General features: G+C 37.5%; 1 pseudogene; it reads left to right on the top strand.

Moving 5' to 3' along the window:
• The first annotated feature begins 5,162 nt into the window (after positions 1 to 5,162).
• Positions 5,163 to 6,594, top strand: LOC143888506 (transmembrane 9 superfamily member 12 pseudogene; annotated as a pseudogene).
• Positions 6,595 to 18,698: the final 12,104 nt, after the last annotated feature.

Below are 18,698 nucleotides of genomic sequence, written 5' to 3'. Positions count from 1 at the left end.
AGCATGTAAGCAAGCAACCTTGTAATGACCTTCTCGACCACAATAAAAGCAAATTTTGGTACCGCTAGAAGAAACCTTTTCAAGTTTAGTTTTATAGTTGGATATTGTGGTGTTCCATTTATGTCCAAGTCCACTTTTGTCACTTGACATTCTTTGAAGATTTACAAGCCTATCCAATTTTAATGAACTATTTTCAAATTTTTCAAAAAGTTTCTTTAGTTCATCATACTCAAAAGATAATCTACCATTTTCATGCTTTAGATTGTTGTTTTCATTTGAGAGTTCTTGTCGGTTTTTATTTAAGATTTTGATAGAAGCATTTAACTCATGAATTTCTACTTTGTATTTTTCATTCTTATCATCTAAAAATTCATGATCCTTTTTCAACCAACCAAATTCTTTTGTCATGTTAGCAAGAGAATTTTCAAGTGATGCAATTTTATCAAATTGAATTTCAAGTTCATCATTTGCATTTTGTAGGGAATCAAGAACTTCTTTTAAAACAATAACATCATTTAAAGTGTTTACCTCATTGTTGTCGTTTGTTGAGGCCATGAAGCATACGTTCCTTGCTATCAAGCAATCTTCGCCATCATTTTGTTCGCCTTCGCTTTCAATTTCCTCATCCCATGTGGCGGTCATTCCTTTCTTGCCTTCTCTTCTCTTGAAGCGATTGTTTGAAGTGGGTTCATTGTTGAGTGGACAATCCGGGCGAATGTGTCCAAGCTTCTTGCAACCGTAACATCGTGGTTGAGAAGATCCATCACCGAGTTCTTCTTTCTTCTTGAATGGAGGGTTTGTCCTTCTATTTCTCATCCCTCCCATGTTCCTTTGCAAGAATTTGATCCTTCTTGTTAGGAGGGCAACTTCATCTTCCATGTCTTCTTTTGCATCTTCATTTTCACCTACATTACAAGCAAAAGCAATTCCTTTTCCTTTTTCGATTTTAGTTTCGATTTCGGGTGCTTTTGTTTTGAAAATCATTTCATGGGTGATCAAGGACCCTATTAGTTCATCTAGGTTCAATGTGTTCATGTCCTTGGCTTCGGTGATTGCGGAGGTTTTGGATTCCCAAGACAAAGGTAAGGATCTAAGGATTTTAGTCACTAAATCTCTATTGGAAAATTGTTTTCCAAGACCCCTTAATCCATTTACAAGATTGGTGAATCTAGTGTACATGTCGGCAATTGTTTCATCGGGTGTCATTTGAAAGAGTTCGTATTGCCGAAAAAGATGGTTCATTTTAGATTCTTTTACTTGATTGGTTCCCTCATGGGTGACTTCTAAAGTGTCCCAAATTTCCTTAGCCGAATTTAAATTTGATACTCTATTGAATTCTCCGGGAGATAGAGCACAAATAAGAGAATTTATGGCTTTGGCATTATAATTCGAAGCTTGTTGTTCGGCTTCGGTCCAATCATTTAAATTTCTTGTGGGTAAGATGTATTCATTATTAATTGCTCTCCACATTTGATAATCTTGGGTTAAAAAGATTTTCATTTTGGTTTTCCAAAAACCATAGTTTGTTCCATCAAAATAGGGTGGCCTAGTGTTTGAATAACCTTCATGGTGTTGAGGGTAGTTTGCCATTTTAGAATCTTTACTCTAGACCGGTTAGGGTTTTCTAAAAATTAGAGACGAGGCTCTGATACCAATTGAAATACTCAAGAGGGGGGGTGAATTGAATTTAACTCAATATTAGGCCTTTTGAAAATTACCTATGAACCCTAATTGGAATTTTTCTTCACTTAATTAAATATTTGGTTAGTGCAAATATAATTGAAAAACAAAGTGAAAATCCCAAGCCAAACAATAATGGAAATGCAAGAGTGAGAAATGACACACCGATATATAGTGGTTCGGCCAACGGCCTACTCCACTCTACTCAAGGTCGCACTTGAGGGATTCCACTATTGGAGACCTCCACGATGCCCGGCTCCGAGGCGGTTACAATTCCAAGGGATATTAAACAAGGATGCCCTTACACCTTTACAAAGACTCTCCTTCTCCGCCGAGTTCTAAGCGGTTGCTCTCTAGGGAATTAAAAACGGAATACCCTAGCCACCTATACAAGATATGAAGGATTGATAGCTTGGCTTCTTCTTGAAAGCTTGATGCCCTTTGTAGTTCCTTGATTGCTCTTCAACAAGGATTTGCAAGTGATAGCTCTAAAATATCCAAACTCAATAGGTTCACAAGTGAAAGGCAAGTTTGGGAAAAACCAAAAATCTTAAGCTTGAAAGGGTTGCAAGTTTGCTTGAGTGCTTAAGAGGGTTTTTCAAAAATCAAGAGGGAGGAAATAATCCTCTAGATATTGTATAAATAGTCTCTCCTCAAAATATGACCGTTTGGGGGTGTAGATAACAAAAATCAAAATTTAAATCAAAACCCAACGGCTCTTTTTTGAGCTGTCGCAAGGTTCTCGGAGTTCCGAGAACCATTCTCGGAGTTCCGAGAATTCTCGGAGTTCCGAGAAATATTCTCGGAGTTCCGAGACAACGGCCAGAAAATGGAATTTTTCTACTGGACCATTTCTCGGAGTTCCGAGAAAATTTCTCGGAGTTCCGAGAAAATGTCCAGACGCTACTGGACCTTTTCTCGGAGTTCCGAGGGAACTCTCGGAGTTCCGAGCTCGGAGTTCCGAGAAAAAATCTCGGAGTTCCGAGAAGCCTAAAAATCCACTTATTTTGAGATTTTATTTCTTGTTTGATTTTTGGCTTTTGGAACTCATCTCCTATGATTATTTTGGAATGTTTATGAGGGTCCCAACATGTTGGTCCACCACATAAGCATTCACTAATCCATTTTAAGTTCTTAAGTGTTCTTTGAAAAACATTTTGAAAACACTTTGCCTTGACTTGGAAATCTAAAGAGAAAGGATGTACAATGATACCTATGTAGCTTTCAACTTCTCTTTAGTCTTGGTCTTCAATTGATCTTCCATCTTGTGTATGCTTGCTTGAGAGATGAGGAGAGCTTCACTTAGCTCCTTTGACTCTTGTATGGGATATCTCCAAGCATGACCATGTTGTGTGTTGGTTTCTTCAATGATCAATCATATCTCAAACACAACACTTCAAAGCAAATTGATTAGTATTCAAAAACACAATCAATTATGTTTAGAATCATCAAAACAAGATAGGAGAGTAGACCCTTGGGCTTACAGAGTCTCAGTTTCCAAATAGCAAAGTGTAAATTCCATTTTCATGAACCTTTTGTTGATCTAGAATGCAGACTCAATGAGGCTCAGCTTATATCTCCTATGAAAATAACCCCAAATTGATTGGCAGTATATGTTCAAATGCATTTCGGATCACTATAGTTTTTTTTCCTACCCATTTTCAAGTTCTTAATTGTATAGTTATGGACTTTGATATGGTGTCCTCACGTTGGTGCCAGTATTATTTTTTTTAATGTATAGTGGGGCCCACATGATTCAAATTTCCAAACCATTCATTTGTTGGGCCTCGACTTAGATAAGTCATGTCGAAGAAAATCATCTCCATAATATGTTCCTAGCCCTTTGATCTATAGAGGGACGACATGATTTCGGCATTATAGAACCCTCGAAAGAAGGACGGTTAGGATCATACCATGGATATATTTTTGGGATGTGGCCTATCTAAGTAGGGGTTAAAAAAATGAATGGTTTGTATCATCAAACCATATGGGCCTGAAAATATTTATTAAAAAGAACTAATACTTGCACCTGTGTGCGGACACCGTATAAAAACTTTATAGTTACAATAGTTTGATGATGGCCATGGTTGTTAGATATCGAGTGTTAGACTGCATATCTGGAGCATCGTAACAAAATTTTATGAATAAGCTAAAATCCCCGAATTTTGATGCCCCATTCTAAACTTTAGAAAATCCAAAAAATTTAGAACTTCTCGCATTTACAAATTAAATATAAAAAATTTAAGTTACACCCTAAATTTTTTGAATTAAATGAGATTTTGAGTAATGAAAATTGAGCTGACGTATCATTCCATTCCTTTTGTTATAGAAGAGAAATTATATGGTGTATGAACATGTATGCACGCAATGTGGTGTAGACACCCCATTTTGACCGTGCCCTAAACACTCAATGTTTGTGCAAAACTCCCATCAAATCAGTGAGATAGGATCCCAACATTCACCCTAAGCTAGGGTAGGATCCCAGCTAGGTCTCTGCAAAATTTCGTCGAAATCCGAGCGCGTTTGCCTAGCGAACGAGTCAAGCAATGTCGTGGTGCAAGTTCCCAGAAAAGGGGGGTGAATTATCCTGGAGCGGTGCAGAACAAATTTCGAATAAGACACGATTGTTCGTGCGTTTATCAAAAAAAATCGCGCAATTCGCGCGCCCCATCAACGTGTAGTGTCAATATCCGCACCCCTATTTTGTTATAAAAAGCAGATAACTTCGTTTTAAAGAGAGAAAAAATCTCATTTTTTTTTAACAGAGAGAGGGGGAAATGGGATTTTCTGGTTTAGATCTTCTTCTCCGATTCCTCCGGCCATCTTCGCTTCTCCATTGCCGGTCTCAATCATCTCGTTGCTATCTTCTACCTCGTTGTTACCAGAATCTGTCCTCCATTCCGGCAAATCTTCGTCCGGCATCTTCTTCCCCGGTTACCTACTCCGGCGAACTCGCCATATTCCGGTCAAAATTCTAACTTGTTTTCTTCCTCTATGTGAAGATCTCTATCTTCTGTTGTGTTCTCTTTATTTGAACCCCGTTTTCAGCTTTAGGAAACCCTAGATCTATATAGAAATTGTAGAATGAGAGATTAGAGAGAGATAGAGCTGAGAGAGAGAGAGAGAGCTGAGCAGAGGAGAAAATCCCCAAACCCTTATCTTCTTCTCCGGCAACACTCGAGCTCCGGTAGCACTCCGGCCAGCATATTTTCTTTTTGTTTTTCTTAAATCTTCTTCAATTTCCTTTGTTTCCGCACATCATGTCTCAATTTCAGTTTGAGAAACCCTAGAATTTCAATTTTTACCTCAAACCCTAACTGAAACCCTAGTTCTACTCTAAAGTATGAGATCTGAACTACTTATGTTCTGATTCCCACTCTGAAACCTAAGATCGTATCTTTTTCTTACCTTGTAAGCTTTTGATCTGGTAATTTTATGAAATCTTTGTGGTAATGAGAACTGAAAATTGAAGAAAACAGAAGATGAGATACATCTTTTGCTTTCTATCAGAAGAACTGTACAATCAGAGGAGGACAAGCCGGTTTATGTTCTTGAGCATGCATAAATTTCATAATATTTGATCGGCACATCATGTGGTTTCGAAAGCTTCGATTGTACTGAAAATTCTGATTATAAGTCAGGAAATCAAGGCTTGGAAGGATCCTATTATATGCACACATATTCACTAGGTGAAGAAATATATGTCATGGTTAATTCACTTACCTCGATTGAGACCGCGCTTCCATTCAGCTATTACAGCCTCCCTTACTGTAAACTATCTGTTGGGATAAAAAGAGGGCAGAGAATATGGGACAACTTCTTATGGGTGATCAGATGGTTAACTCCCCTTATCATTTTCGCATGTATGTGAATGCGTCCAATTATCTCTGCACTTCGCAACCGTTAAATGAAGATGAGGTGAAGCTCTTGAAGCAGAGATCCCATGATCTTTATCAGGTGAACATGATCTTTGACGATTTACCTGAATGAGGGTTTTAGTTCATGAGTACCAAGGCAGTGGTGTGGAGATAATTGGTACTGAGAAAGAGGGCTTGGGTGTAATTTTAGAAACAGACAGGAAAAAGGCATCCGGTTATGAGATAGTTGGGTTTGAGGTTGTCCCTTGTAGTGTTAAGCATGATCTGGAAGCCATGTCAAAGCTTAAGATGTACGAAAAAGTCGATGCCGTGACTTGCCCTACAGAACTCCATAAGGCTCAGATAATCCGTAACCAAGGAAGAGTTACTTTTACTTATGAAGTAGAGTTTGTGAAGAGTGAAATTCAATAGGCCCTCTCGATGGGATACGTACTTGAAGATGGAAGGTGTCCGAGTTCATTGGTTCTCTATTCTAATCTCCCTGGTGGTAGCTGGGATTGTGTTTGTTATACTCTTAAGAAAGGTGAGAAGGGATTTAATATGATACGAAGAATTGGATAAAGAAGCACACACACAAGTTAATGAGGAGCTCTCTGGGTGGAAGCTTGTTGTTGGTGATGTTTTTAGGGAGCCAGATTGCTCGAAGCTTCTTTGTGTGATGGTTGGGGATGGCGTTCAGATTGCAGGAATGGGAATTGTAACGATTGTTTTTGCAGCTCTGGGGTTCATGTCACCACCTTCTCGAGGAATGTTCTTGACAGGGATGATAATTCTCTATCTTTTCCTTGGGACTATGGCAGGGTATGTTGGAGTTTGGGTGTGGACAACTATCAAAGGCAATTCAGAAAGGTGGAGGTCGGTTTCCTGGTCAGTTGCATACTTCTTCCCTGGAACCATTTTTGTCATTCTTACAATCCTGAATTTCATACTGTGGAGGAGCAAAAGCACTGGTGCGATTCCCATATCTCTTTGTATTTCACTCTTCTCATATTCTTGGAAATTATCTTTCAATCTTCCTTCATTTCAAGGGCGATGAAGGCGCTAGCCCAAGCCCATCATTAGGGGACTTGCTCAGTCCAAGTAGCACTCCCCTCTTTCATTTAAAAGACTTGCCCAGTCTTTTAGATGCATACCCTTGAACATTAGGTTTCCCTCTATCATTGCAAGGGCGATGAAAGAGTCATCTAGAGCCCTCTTTTAGGAGACAAGCTGTGTCTCAGAAAAATCAAGCCTCTTTTAGGAGACAAGCCGTGTCTCAGAAAAATCAAACCGCCTTTGAGGAGACAAGCTATGTCTCAGTAAAAAAAAACTGAATAAAGAGTACTTTGAAATAAAATTTGAGAAGATTTTGATAAGGATTTCCAAAATTAAGCCTATAGTCCAGTACTTATAAATTTAATACTTCTCTTTCATACTAAGCTTTGAGTTAGGGTTCGAAGACGGTAATAAATGGATTGTTCAGGTGAGATTATCTCAAAGCTTATTATACTCATTCCTTTTTATTTAAATAAATTGTTTAATAGGAAGAAGGAGATCAGATGACTACTCTATTCGATATTATTGACATGAGTACTGTCTGATTTTAAGGCGGGATATAGAAATATTATCATGTGTATATGATATCAGATGATTACTTTAGCATCATCTGATTTCATCCCCATATTGGGGTGGTGTTTGTGGTTGGGCATAGAAGTGTTTGATATTGTTTTCTTTTACTTTATTAGGTTATCCAGCGGCTGGTCTGGACTAATTAATGTTATTTATCATTTTATGATTGCTATAGATTGTATATTCTTTTTATTGAAAATTCTTCTTTGCTTAGCACTTGATTTATTTTTATAAGAATAGAATGGAATTTGCGATTATCTGGTAGCCTTTTCTTCTCTCTTTGATAGACTAACACAGTCTTATAGATTTCTGTTAAAATTCTTTAGATACTAGAATCCCCTCTCATTGCAAGGGCGATGAAGGCGATAGCCCAAGCCCATCTTAAAGGGGAGAATTACTAAGTCTCAGTAATACCCTCTCCCTTCTCTTTCTTTCTATAGAGACTTCTTAGCCCTTTTCTTGTAGGGCGATGAAGGTGATAGCCCAAACCCATCCTAGGAGACTTGCCCAGTCTTGCTAGCATTTTTCTCTATCTCATCTCTGTGCTTAGGAGACTTGCCTAGTCTTGCTAGCATTTTTCTCTATCCTACCTCTGTGTCTAAGAGACTTACCCAGTCTCATTCTCTTGCTAAACCTCCTCTTTGTGCGTCGTTTAGTTTTGGCAGAACACCTTACTCGGCTTGGCAACATACCCCTACCCTTATGGGTATTGGGTTGCACATTTGTTGCACCCTAGGGCTAGGTAGCTGTCCGGCCCGGCTGGGTGTTTTTCCTTTGCCAAATATGCACAGGGTCTCTTTTGTTTTCCTTATTACTTGTGAGCTTTATTTTGGTTTGATAGTCCACTAGCATAGGAATCCGTCCTTAGTCTAGAGAGTCAGTCCTCTTATTCAGGAATCAAATTCTATCATCATAGGGGTTAGGATTTTATCCAACCTTTCATCAGATCATGTTCTTCTATCCGCTCCTGCAAGGTATAGGATGCTGTCCAACCCTTGCAAAGTCGTGTTTCTGTCTTTTTCCCCCGCAGAGCATAGGATGCTGTCCAACCTTTGCGGGATATCGGGAGCCTGTCCTCCCCTTATGATGATAGGATTTTGTCCTCTTGAGTCAAAAAATATCAAAAACATCTGAAAATCCAAAAATCTCAAAAATCTTGAGTCATTTAGGAGTAGTTAGGAAAATCGTTTCCGAACTACGTTGGCTTGATCCCTTTTCACCGGGTACGTAGTGCAGCTTGGGATCTTTATCCCAAGTCCAGCCAAACCTTTAAAAATAAACATTTCAAATCTTTCAAAATTACAAAAATATTCAAACCCTTTTTCAAAAAGATCTTCCTTTAGAGTTAAGATTTTGTCCTAGACATTTAGGGTGTTTTAGAGTTAGGAGTCTGTCCTGATTTGTTGATATGGTGTGTCCTGTCGTGTGAGTGTCCCTAGAGTTAGGAGGCCTCGAGTCGATCGGTTAGACATGTAGTTGAACCGATGGCTAGACTAAGAAACATATAGTCAGCCCATGGTTTTCCTTAGGTTGCACAGCCTAGTTACACATAGGATGTAGGGCCCACCTGCATTAGCTTAAGGCTAACCAACTTGCATTAGTTAGGGCATATAGAGAGTCCTAAAAATTACAATTCACTTGAATTTAAGTAATCGTACAAAAAGCTTTAAAAATCAGTCGAGTCTAGTGGATCGAGTCTAGGATAGCGGTTCTAGATGGTTAGGCATAGTAGTTTAGAATAGGGCATCGAACTACGTTGACTCCGATTCTTCCCGAGGCCGGGATACGTAGACCAGCTGGGATGGACGGCCATCTTGGTCCGAGTCAATCCATTAGAGTTTTAGGATTCATTTTATCCAGTTATGTTTAGAATTGATTTGTGTTGTGTGTTTTATTGTGTTTTCTTACTTTCATGTACAGATCCTATACCTTTAGTTGTAGCATGCATGTATTTGCACACCAGAATTTAGACACCAATTAGGTATGACATTCATAACCTAGCTACTTTTAGGTGACACTTATTTTATTTCTTTTTAAGTGTGTTCATTATTCGTCTCCGAGACATGCATGATTAGGTAGACGTCTTCTTGGAGATATTCGTTCCCATTTCATATGACTTTCACCCAAAACTTTTCAAAATCAATAATAAATGGCATAAGAGACCAGGTGCTTGCACTTGGGCGGATGAGGTGTTCTTTAGACCTTCCGAATTCGTAACCAGGCACGAACCTTCTTTTTATATCTCTGGTTATCCGTTGCAACAGAGCATAGTATGGGATCCAGGGTCCATTTGCCTTTTTCCTTGGATGGCGACTCTTCTTTGTTTAAGGTACGCCTCGAATCTGGGCTAGTCCCCGAATCGAGAGGTATCTCACCCTTGTATCGCCACTCATACTGTGAGGGGCACTTCTTTCGAGAGTTCCTTGGTAGAGCTCTCCATTCACGTGGATGATCCATAGAGAGTTAGCGCGTGGGGCACGTCCCCCCGCCGCCTCGCTCGGATCGGGGTCCACATGTGGTTACACAGAAGTGCCCCACTTGATATTTTCATCCAACCACAGAATCATAAAAAGTCAGCTACGGTTAGATCAAATATCAAGGGTGGCACCTTGGTATTTTTTTTATTTTTTGAGCTTTAAGAGGATAGGTAGGAAATTAAGGGCGGCATCTTGATTACACGCATCTCTGCCTGGACAACATATTAAAGCTCCATAGGAATATGGTGAGGTAAATATTCAAAAGTTTGTTCCGAAATGTTTGAAAAAAATTGCACATGTTTTTTCTACTTACAGTAAATATAGGGAGGTGATATATTCACCATCTCCTTTTTATAACTCAGGACAGCCCGCTCCAGTGTATCAAGAGAGGGGCAAATATATCACTTCCCTATATTTATTGTAAGAGGAATGCATGCTAGATTCATAGACACCCCTGCAAAAAAGGGAGTAAAGGGCACCCCTATTGGTCAAATTCCACTGAAGACATTTATGTTCTTAACTTTCAGTGACATCTTAAGTGGGATTTGACCAATGGGGAAGCCATTTGGCCCCATTTTTGCAATGGCGCCTATGAGTCTAGACTCCCTCTTATTGTAAATAGAAAAAGGGAAATGATATCACCACAACATATTTTCACAAACTATCTTGTCTTCTCGTATTCAAAGAGCTCTCAAAAGGTTATTACATTTTCCAAAAAGCTCTCACGAGCCGATTAAAGAAGAAAAGACACCTAGGTTTGTACAAATATCAAAATATGGTTGTTCTGGTGTTATTGCCCTGAAATCCAAGTAGAGACTTGGTTTGACAACCTAGAGGGGGGTGAATAGGATGTTTATAAAACTTTTGCCTTTTGAAAACTTTTACTAATTTCACCCTAGTTGTATCTCTTGGTTAATTAAGTTGAATTAGTTAAGCTTAACCAATTTTCACAAATGCATATAAACTTAAAAATCCTTGTTTAAACAACCAACTTAATTAGGAGATTTAGTGTGCTAATTAGCAATGTAAAGATATTCACGTTGGATGGCAATGCTAACTCACTCAATTCTAAATAATAAGACAAGCACAAATAAGAGAGTGAGAGAGGGAGTGAGAAATCGAGAAATACCAACGCAAGCGACACAAGGATTTATAGTGGTTCGGCCAAAGGCCTACTCCACTCTACTCAAGGTCGCACTTGAGGATTTTCACTATTGAGACCTCCACGACGCCCGGCTACGAGGCGATTACACTCTCAAGGGAATTAAATGAGGATGCCCTTCCACCTTTACAATGACTTTCCTTCTCCGCCGAGTTCTAAGCGCTTCACCCAAGGGAATTAAACACGGATGCCCTTGCCACCGATCGAATGAAGAAGAAGAAGAAGTATTAGCCTCTTACTAGGCTTGATTACAAGTTGTAGCTCGCACACTTTCTCTCAAGAATAATTTGCAAATGAAAACCTAAACCAATCTCAAATGATTTTCCCAAAATCGAAGCACAATGAGTTTGGTGAGAGTTTTTACCAAAAAATGATTCACAAATAATTTTCTAGGGTTTGTTAGAGTTGGACAATATTCCTCAAGTGTTTTAAACCCATTAGATGGGTATATATGGTGTCCCAACTCAATATGACCGTTTTAGGGGCAAAACAGTTATTTTCTGGTCAAACAGTCAACTAGCCGTTGGACCACAACGGCTATAATTTTTTGAACAAAAACACTTCTCGGAGTTCCGAGACATTTCTCGAAGTTCCGAGCAAATTCTCGGAGTTCTAAGAATTCAAACAGAGTATGGGATTTTATTCCCTAGACCATTTCTCGGAGCTCCGAAAAAATTCTCGGAGTTCCGAGAATAATTCTCGGAATTCCGAGACTGGTTTTCCAACATTTAGCGTCTAACTTGTAAAATTCATATCTCCCTCATTTCTCGTCGGATTTTGACGTTCCTGTACTCTATGGATATGAGAAAAATGAGAGCTATCTGTTAAAACTATTTGAAAATGTCTTAAACAAGTTTTGATAAAATTTAGTTCCTGATCCAGGTCGTTTCTTCGGAACTCTATTTTGTTCAATGTTGTGTTGAATGCCATATGGGTCCCAACATGTTGGTACACCACTATGGCCATTCACTTATCCATTTAAGTCCTTAAAGGGTGTGTTGGTCTCTTTGAAAAATATATTTTTAGGCGTTTTAAGATGTGCCTTGATAAGAGAAAACACAAGAGAGATAGGTGATACAATCTACCATTTTTACCACTCTTGAATGAACTCTTAAGGTAGCCATTGCTTGATCTTCTCTTTGAGTGCATGGCTTGCTTTGGGATCTTCAAGGTTGAGCTTCTTTGCTTGATACCTTCCAAGGGTGATGCCACTATTTGGTTCTAGCTCCTTTGCAAGTTGTTGATCCACAAGCTTTGGCCTTCATTGATCTTCCTTTGTTTGTTCAATGCTTTGAGATGGTTGATGATGAGCTTCTCCTTGGTACCTCCAAGGTGTGATTGGTCCAAGTATGTTCCAAGCTCCTTTGCCATTGTGTTTGGTTCATCTTCAAGCATAGGCTAATAAGGTGCGTGCTAGTATGATTTGACTTGTGAATTACCTGTCTATAGCACAACACTCAAGGCAAATAATTAGTCCATAAATGACTAATCAATTTATGTTTGTTAATCATCAAAACAAGGTGATTGAGTGAACCCATGAGGAACCCTTGGGCTAACAATCTCTCCCTTTTTTATGATGACAAACCAAATTGATTAGAGAGGTGGGAGGATCCTCTTATGAGGATTAGTAAGCAAGATGAGTGCGACTACTCCCCCTCAATATATGCATAAGTTATATTTAACAAATTATTGTACAAGAATGCATATGATTATGGATGTAATTAATTACACAAATTCTCCCCCTTTTGGCATTAGCAAAATGGATGGATTAAGCATTTAAGCACAATTACATAAAGCATCAAAGATATTCAATGAGAATATGATGCTCCCCCTAACTTCTTATCATGAGTTACCAATTAAAATCATAGTATAATCCAAAGTATATATGGCATGATAAGAGACAATCAACATAGGAAATGAATAATCACTAAACAAATCAAGCCTATGTTGGAAAAATAAATAGACATTTCAATTTTAGCACAAATTTTTAGGGTGTATCTTAGTATATATATAAATCCAATATAAATCTACCCTATGACCCGTAATAAAATAATAGATTAGCAAGTTAAAGCTTATATTTTACTTATCATGAAAGAAAACAAGCAAGTGTATAGTTTAGCATAATAAGCCCTCTTTTATTTTTGAAATTCCTATTAGAATCTTATCATGAGGTGATGTGGAGTTATAGACTCATCATGATAAGCAAGAATATATTTTCAAGTTAAAAATATTTTCTTAAATTGTCATGCATATAAATGGACATTTGATCATAATATGGTTAACTATTAGGATATATGGCATGACGGCTAGCTCTATCATGGATACAAGGATAGCCAAGTAGAAATACACATGATAAGCACTCAAATTCATAGAAACTAAGATTATCAATTTTAGTTTACTCCTATGAATGTATATCTAAAAGGATATGCAATTTTTAGCACTATTAGTTGGGATATATTTGAATGGACAATGTGAGCATCTCACAATGATCCATGTGAACATAAAAATAGCAAAGATTAGCTCTCTCCCTTAGTATTTGTCATTGGCCTTAGATAAACTTAAGATTTAAGGCATGACATGACATAATAGGCCAAAGATATGACAATAGAATACTTGGCCACCAAAACTTATTCTCGGAATAGATGACATCATATTAGATCATCCAAGATAAGTCAAAAAGCCTAGAAGAATATGTCAGTAAGACCTAGGCTATGGGCTTCTTGTCTTAAACTCTAAAACACACATAAAAGCACAAGACAAGCCTGAACAACCCATGTGGAGCAATCATGCTCCAAATGAGTGTACTTATCATATGTGAGGTGATAACCACATTAGGAATCATATGATAAGTAACTAATAACAAATTTACCTTTAAGCTTCCCCTTTGAAAATGAATCATGCAATGCATGAATCCAAAGGGATGTCCTTGCATAGACTTCAAAGGTTTTTAGATATATTTTCCAAAAGATACCAAGTTAAACTCAACCCTTAGACTACAATGACACTTGCTCTCCAAGTGTCAGTTTATCATGATAAAATGATAGCCATAGTCTAGCTCATCATGATAAACAAGCATAGCACAATTTTTTTTCAAATTCACGCTTTACTTCCCTAAGTATATAATACACATAACTAGCTAGGGAGATCACATATAAATGTATACCTATTCATGTTTGAGATGTTGGCACAATGCCAATTTGTTAGATATTTTAATTAATGTGAATATACCATCTCCCTCTTAGAATCTAAGAAGGCTAAGGGCACCAATTGAGTGACTTTTAAGATTAAGGTTTAACATCTCATATGTGTAGATATTATCAAACAAGGGGTGATAACTATAGAATATGTATATACCAATTTGAGTTCAATTCTATAGGACTAAGACATAGTGAGAATGGTCAATAAAATACCATATCTTAGAGAGACATCCATGATTCATGAAGGTGAGAGTATACCTTATGAGAAGATATGATCATCAAGGTTTCCATGGATAATCTACCATGTTTGGACACAAAGGGCATGCCACATAATGTGCATGGTACAAACATTATATCTACATCCACAACCACATGTAAAATGACAAGGCATTAGGCACAAGGTGCATAAGCCCTGTTGCAAAACCAAAAATGTGTGGGAGGCACATGTTCCCATCACAATCTAATGTATACAACCACCATAGTGAATTTCAATTTTACTCAAGTGAGTAACTGCCCAAATATGATTCTAGATTCCTATGATATTTTCACATCAAGTCATACATTGAATCTAGATTCATGTTTCAACTTCCCTACATATTATATCATTTTGTGTTTCTAGGGAAAGATCCAAGGAAAATAGAGTTTAAAGAATAATATTTTGGCATATTCACAACTTTCACTCAAATACTATTTGATTGCCAAAAAATTTTCATTTAAGTTCAAGTCTTTAAACCTATGGGTTTCTTTTCTTTTGGTTTTGTTAGAATGATGTGATCAATTAACCTAACTCCTATCAACTACCAAAAAGGGTTCAAATTTTAAAGATGTACTTGAAGTTTTAATTTGAACACATGGGCAAGAGTTGTGGTTGAATAATCTATAAGGATCAATTATGGTTTTCACATTAAGTTCAAGTGTGGCATGTTATGTGGATGGATACTAAGTGAATAAGATCTAAGTTATAGTGTGTGCACTTAACCAAATATCTATTCATACCAAAGATGTAGTGTACTTCTACTAGGCACAATGACATGTGATAACAAATTAGACAATCCTAGTGTCTCATGTCACATATGGTATGAATAGCCAATCATAGATATCTAAAGATCAAACATGATAAGTCTAGTGTATCTATATTTTATTTCTTTACAAAGATTTGATCATTAAGTACAACATGCATAGATGCATGTGAATAAAAGTAATCACATGATATCTATACAAACATATTCTCAAAAGATTCTCACATTGAAGCATAAAACAAATACTAGACATCAAAGGATATCTAGGGAACCTTTTCTAAAAGATATGACAATTGAGTGCAAGATATCAAAGTCTTATAAAAATCAAATTTCAAGCATAAAGACTTTGGATTTCAAAAGATAATCATTTGAAGCACAAAATATGGATACATGGCATTCAAGCAAGACAAGTATATTGTATCCAAATAAATTTTCATATGATATAAAATTAAAGCACATCCCCTAATATAATTAGGAGATTTAGTGTGCTAATTAGCAATGTAAAGATATTCACGTTGGATGGCAATGCTAACTCACTCAATTCTAAATAATAAGACAAGCACAAATAAGAGAGTGAGAGAGGGAGTGAGAAATCGAGAAATACCAACGCAAGCGACACAAGGATTTATAGTAGTTCGGCCAAAGGCCTACTCCACTCTACTCAAGGTCGCACTTGAGGATTTTCACTATTGAGACCTCCACGATGCCCGGCTCCGAGGCGATTACACTCTCAAGGGAATTAAATGAGGATGCCCTTCCACCTTTACAATGACTCTCATTCTCCGCCGAGTTCTAAGCGCTTCACCCAAGGGAATTAAACACGGATGCCCTTGCCACCGATCGAATGAAGAAGAAGAAGAAGTATTAGCCTCTTACTAGGCTTGATTACAAGTTGTAGCTCACACACTTTCTCTCAAGAATAATTTGCAAATGAAAGCCTAAACCAATCTCAAATGATTTTCCCAAAATCAAGGCACAATGAGTTTGGTGAGAGTTTTTACCAAAAAATGATTCACAAATGATTTTCTAGGGTTTGTTAGAGTTGGATAATGTTCCCCAAGTGTTTTAGACCCATTAGATGAGTATATATGATGTCCTAACTCAATATGACCGTTTCAGGGGCAAAACGGTTATTTTCGGGTCAAACAGTCAACTAGCCGTTGGACCACAACGGCTATAATTTTTTGAACAAAAACACTTCTCGGAGTTCCGAGAATTCAAACAAAGTATGGGATTTTATTCCCTGGACCATTTCTCGGAGCTCCGAGAATTCTCGGAGTTCCGAGAATAATTCTCGGAATTCCGAGACTGGTTTTCCAGCATTTAGCGTCTAACTTGTAAAATTCATATCTCCCTCATTTCTCGTCGGATTTTGACGTTCCTGTACTCTATGGATATGAGAAAAATAAGAGCTATCTGTTAAAAATATTTGAAAATGTCTTAAACAAGTTTTGATAAGATTTAGTTGCTTATCCAGGTTGTTTCTTCGGAACTCTATTTTGTTCAATGTTGTATTGAATGCCATATGGGTCCCAACATGTTGGTACACCACCATGGCCATTCACTTATCCATTTAACTCCTTAAAGGGTGTGTTAGTCTCTTTGAAAAATATATTTTTAGGGGTTTTAAGATGTCCCTTGATAAGAGAAAACACAAGAGAGATAGGTGATACAATCTACCATTTTTACCACTCTCTTGAATGAACTCTTGAGGTAGCCATTGCTTGATCTTCTCTTTGAGTGCATGGCTTGCTTTGGGATCTTCAAGGTTGAGCTTCTTTGCTTAACACCTTCCAAGGGTGATGCCACTATTTGGTTCCAGCTCATTTGCAAGTTGTTGATCCACAAGCTTTGGCCTTCATTGATCTTCCTTTGTTTGTTCAATGCTTTAAGATGGTTGATGATGAGTTTCTCCTTGGTACCTCTAAGGTGTGATTAGTCCAAGTATGTTCCAAGCTCCTTTGCCATTGTGTTTGGTTCATCTTCAAGCATAGGCTAATAAGGTGCGTGCTAGTATGATTTGACTTGTGTATTACCTGTCTATAGCACAACACTCAAGGCAAATAATTAGTCCATAAATGACTAATCAATTTATGTTTGTTAATCATCAAAACAAGGTGATTGAGTGAACCCATGTGGAACCCTTGGGCTAACATGCCCAATAAAAGATGTCAAATTTTTCCATTTTTTTCAAAGACTTCCGAAAATACATTCAAATATTTACTTCCCCCAATTATTCCTAAATTCAAACTTAGTTGCTATGTTGTTGAAGTAAAGGGTATACTATGTTACATTACAGGAGGATTGCTAAGTAAAGGAAAAAAATGAAAATAACTGGGCATTTTTTTGTCATTAAGTAATATGACATTATCCACATTATTATATTTTGATAATGTCAAAATATTTTCATTTTTACACTTACTAACGAGCTGTCAAATGGTGATACAATTCTCAAAAGGCTCTAACTACCAATAAAAAATGTGTAAAACATTGTGATTAGTGCCATTATCAAAGTACAGTAGTGTGGATATCAGTCACCATAAGCTTCCAATATTTGCGCAACCAAGTTTTGATAATGACTCTTACTCACCTTGTCATTACCTTTTTAATTGGCTGTGAAAGCTTTTTGGGAATTGTAATAGCTTTTTTTTTTTTGATGGGTAAGTAATAGCTTTTGACAGCCGGTTAAATAACAAAAGATAAAGGCAAAGTGATTTTGTGTCATTATCAAAACACCGTAGTGCAAATACAGTAGCCTAGGGAAATGATATCAGCACAACCATTATTTATATTTGCACTAGACTTCCTTGTCTTATATTATTTAAAGTACAGTTCCCGAAAAGCTCTGACAAGCAAATTAAAAAAAAGAAAAGAAACTGAGCTTGTGCAAATATCAAAATATGGTTGTGTTGATATCTTTTCCCTATAAAAAATATGGGGGAATGTTACCAGTACAACTATAAAAAATATGGGGGAATGTTACCAGTACAACCATATTTTGATATTTGCACAAACCTACCTGTCTTTTCTTCTTTAATTGGCTTGAGAGAGCTTTTTGGGAAAGGGATTAACTAGCATATCCATCCCTAAAGGCATTGAAGAGATGGTCTGTCGCATGTCAGAGCAGCAACATAGGCTCACTTTTCAGCATATTTTGTCTTCATTCACGAGTTGGCTCCCAGAGAACACCCCAAGGAAGCCTTTGGCATCCACATGGGAGGGGCGGGGGTAGCGTGGGTACAGACCACCCTGCAGGACCCTATATTTGGTTAGTTGGGATTTTAGTGGAAGTAGTAGTCAACAAGGAGGTGACAAGGATGGGAGATGTGTAGAGTTGTCTAGAGAAGAGTAGGGGAATATTGGTAGTGTGTTTGGTTGGATGTCAAAGTATGTGGAGAATGGAGGGGTGTCATTAACAAAATAAATAATAGAAGAGAGAGAAAGGGAAGAGAGAGAGAGAAAAAAGTAATGATTACACATGACAAGACATATTCTACTCTTTTCCCCTCTAAAATCCACCAAAATGAAGGTTTTGCATTGAAAAATTAGGAGAGGGGACAATCTTGCCACATAGGCGCCACCTAAGCAAAAAGCTAATAATGATGTCTCATCCATGTCTAGTAGTCCAATGGAATTTGAGCTAAAAATTGACAACCAAACAACATTTGGTATTTCAT

This window comes from Tasmannia lanceolata, unplaced genomic scaffold (genome assembly GCF_043159265.1).
Source record: "Tasmannia lanceolata isolate RefF3 unplaced genomic scaffold, GAP_Taslan_0.1 ptg000012l, whole genome shotgun sequence".
Classification (NCBI taxonomy): Eukaryota; Viridiplantae; Streptophyta; class Magnoliopsida; order Canellales; family Winteraceae; genus Tasmannia; species Tasmannia lanceolata.
The sequence above is the reverse complement of the archived record's forward strand: the minus strand, read 5'-3'. Positions and strand labels throughout refer to the sequence as shown.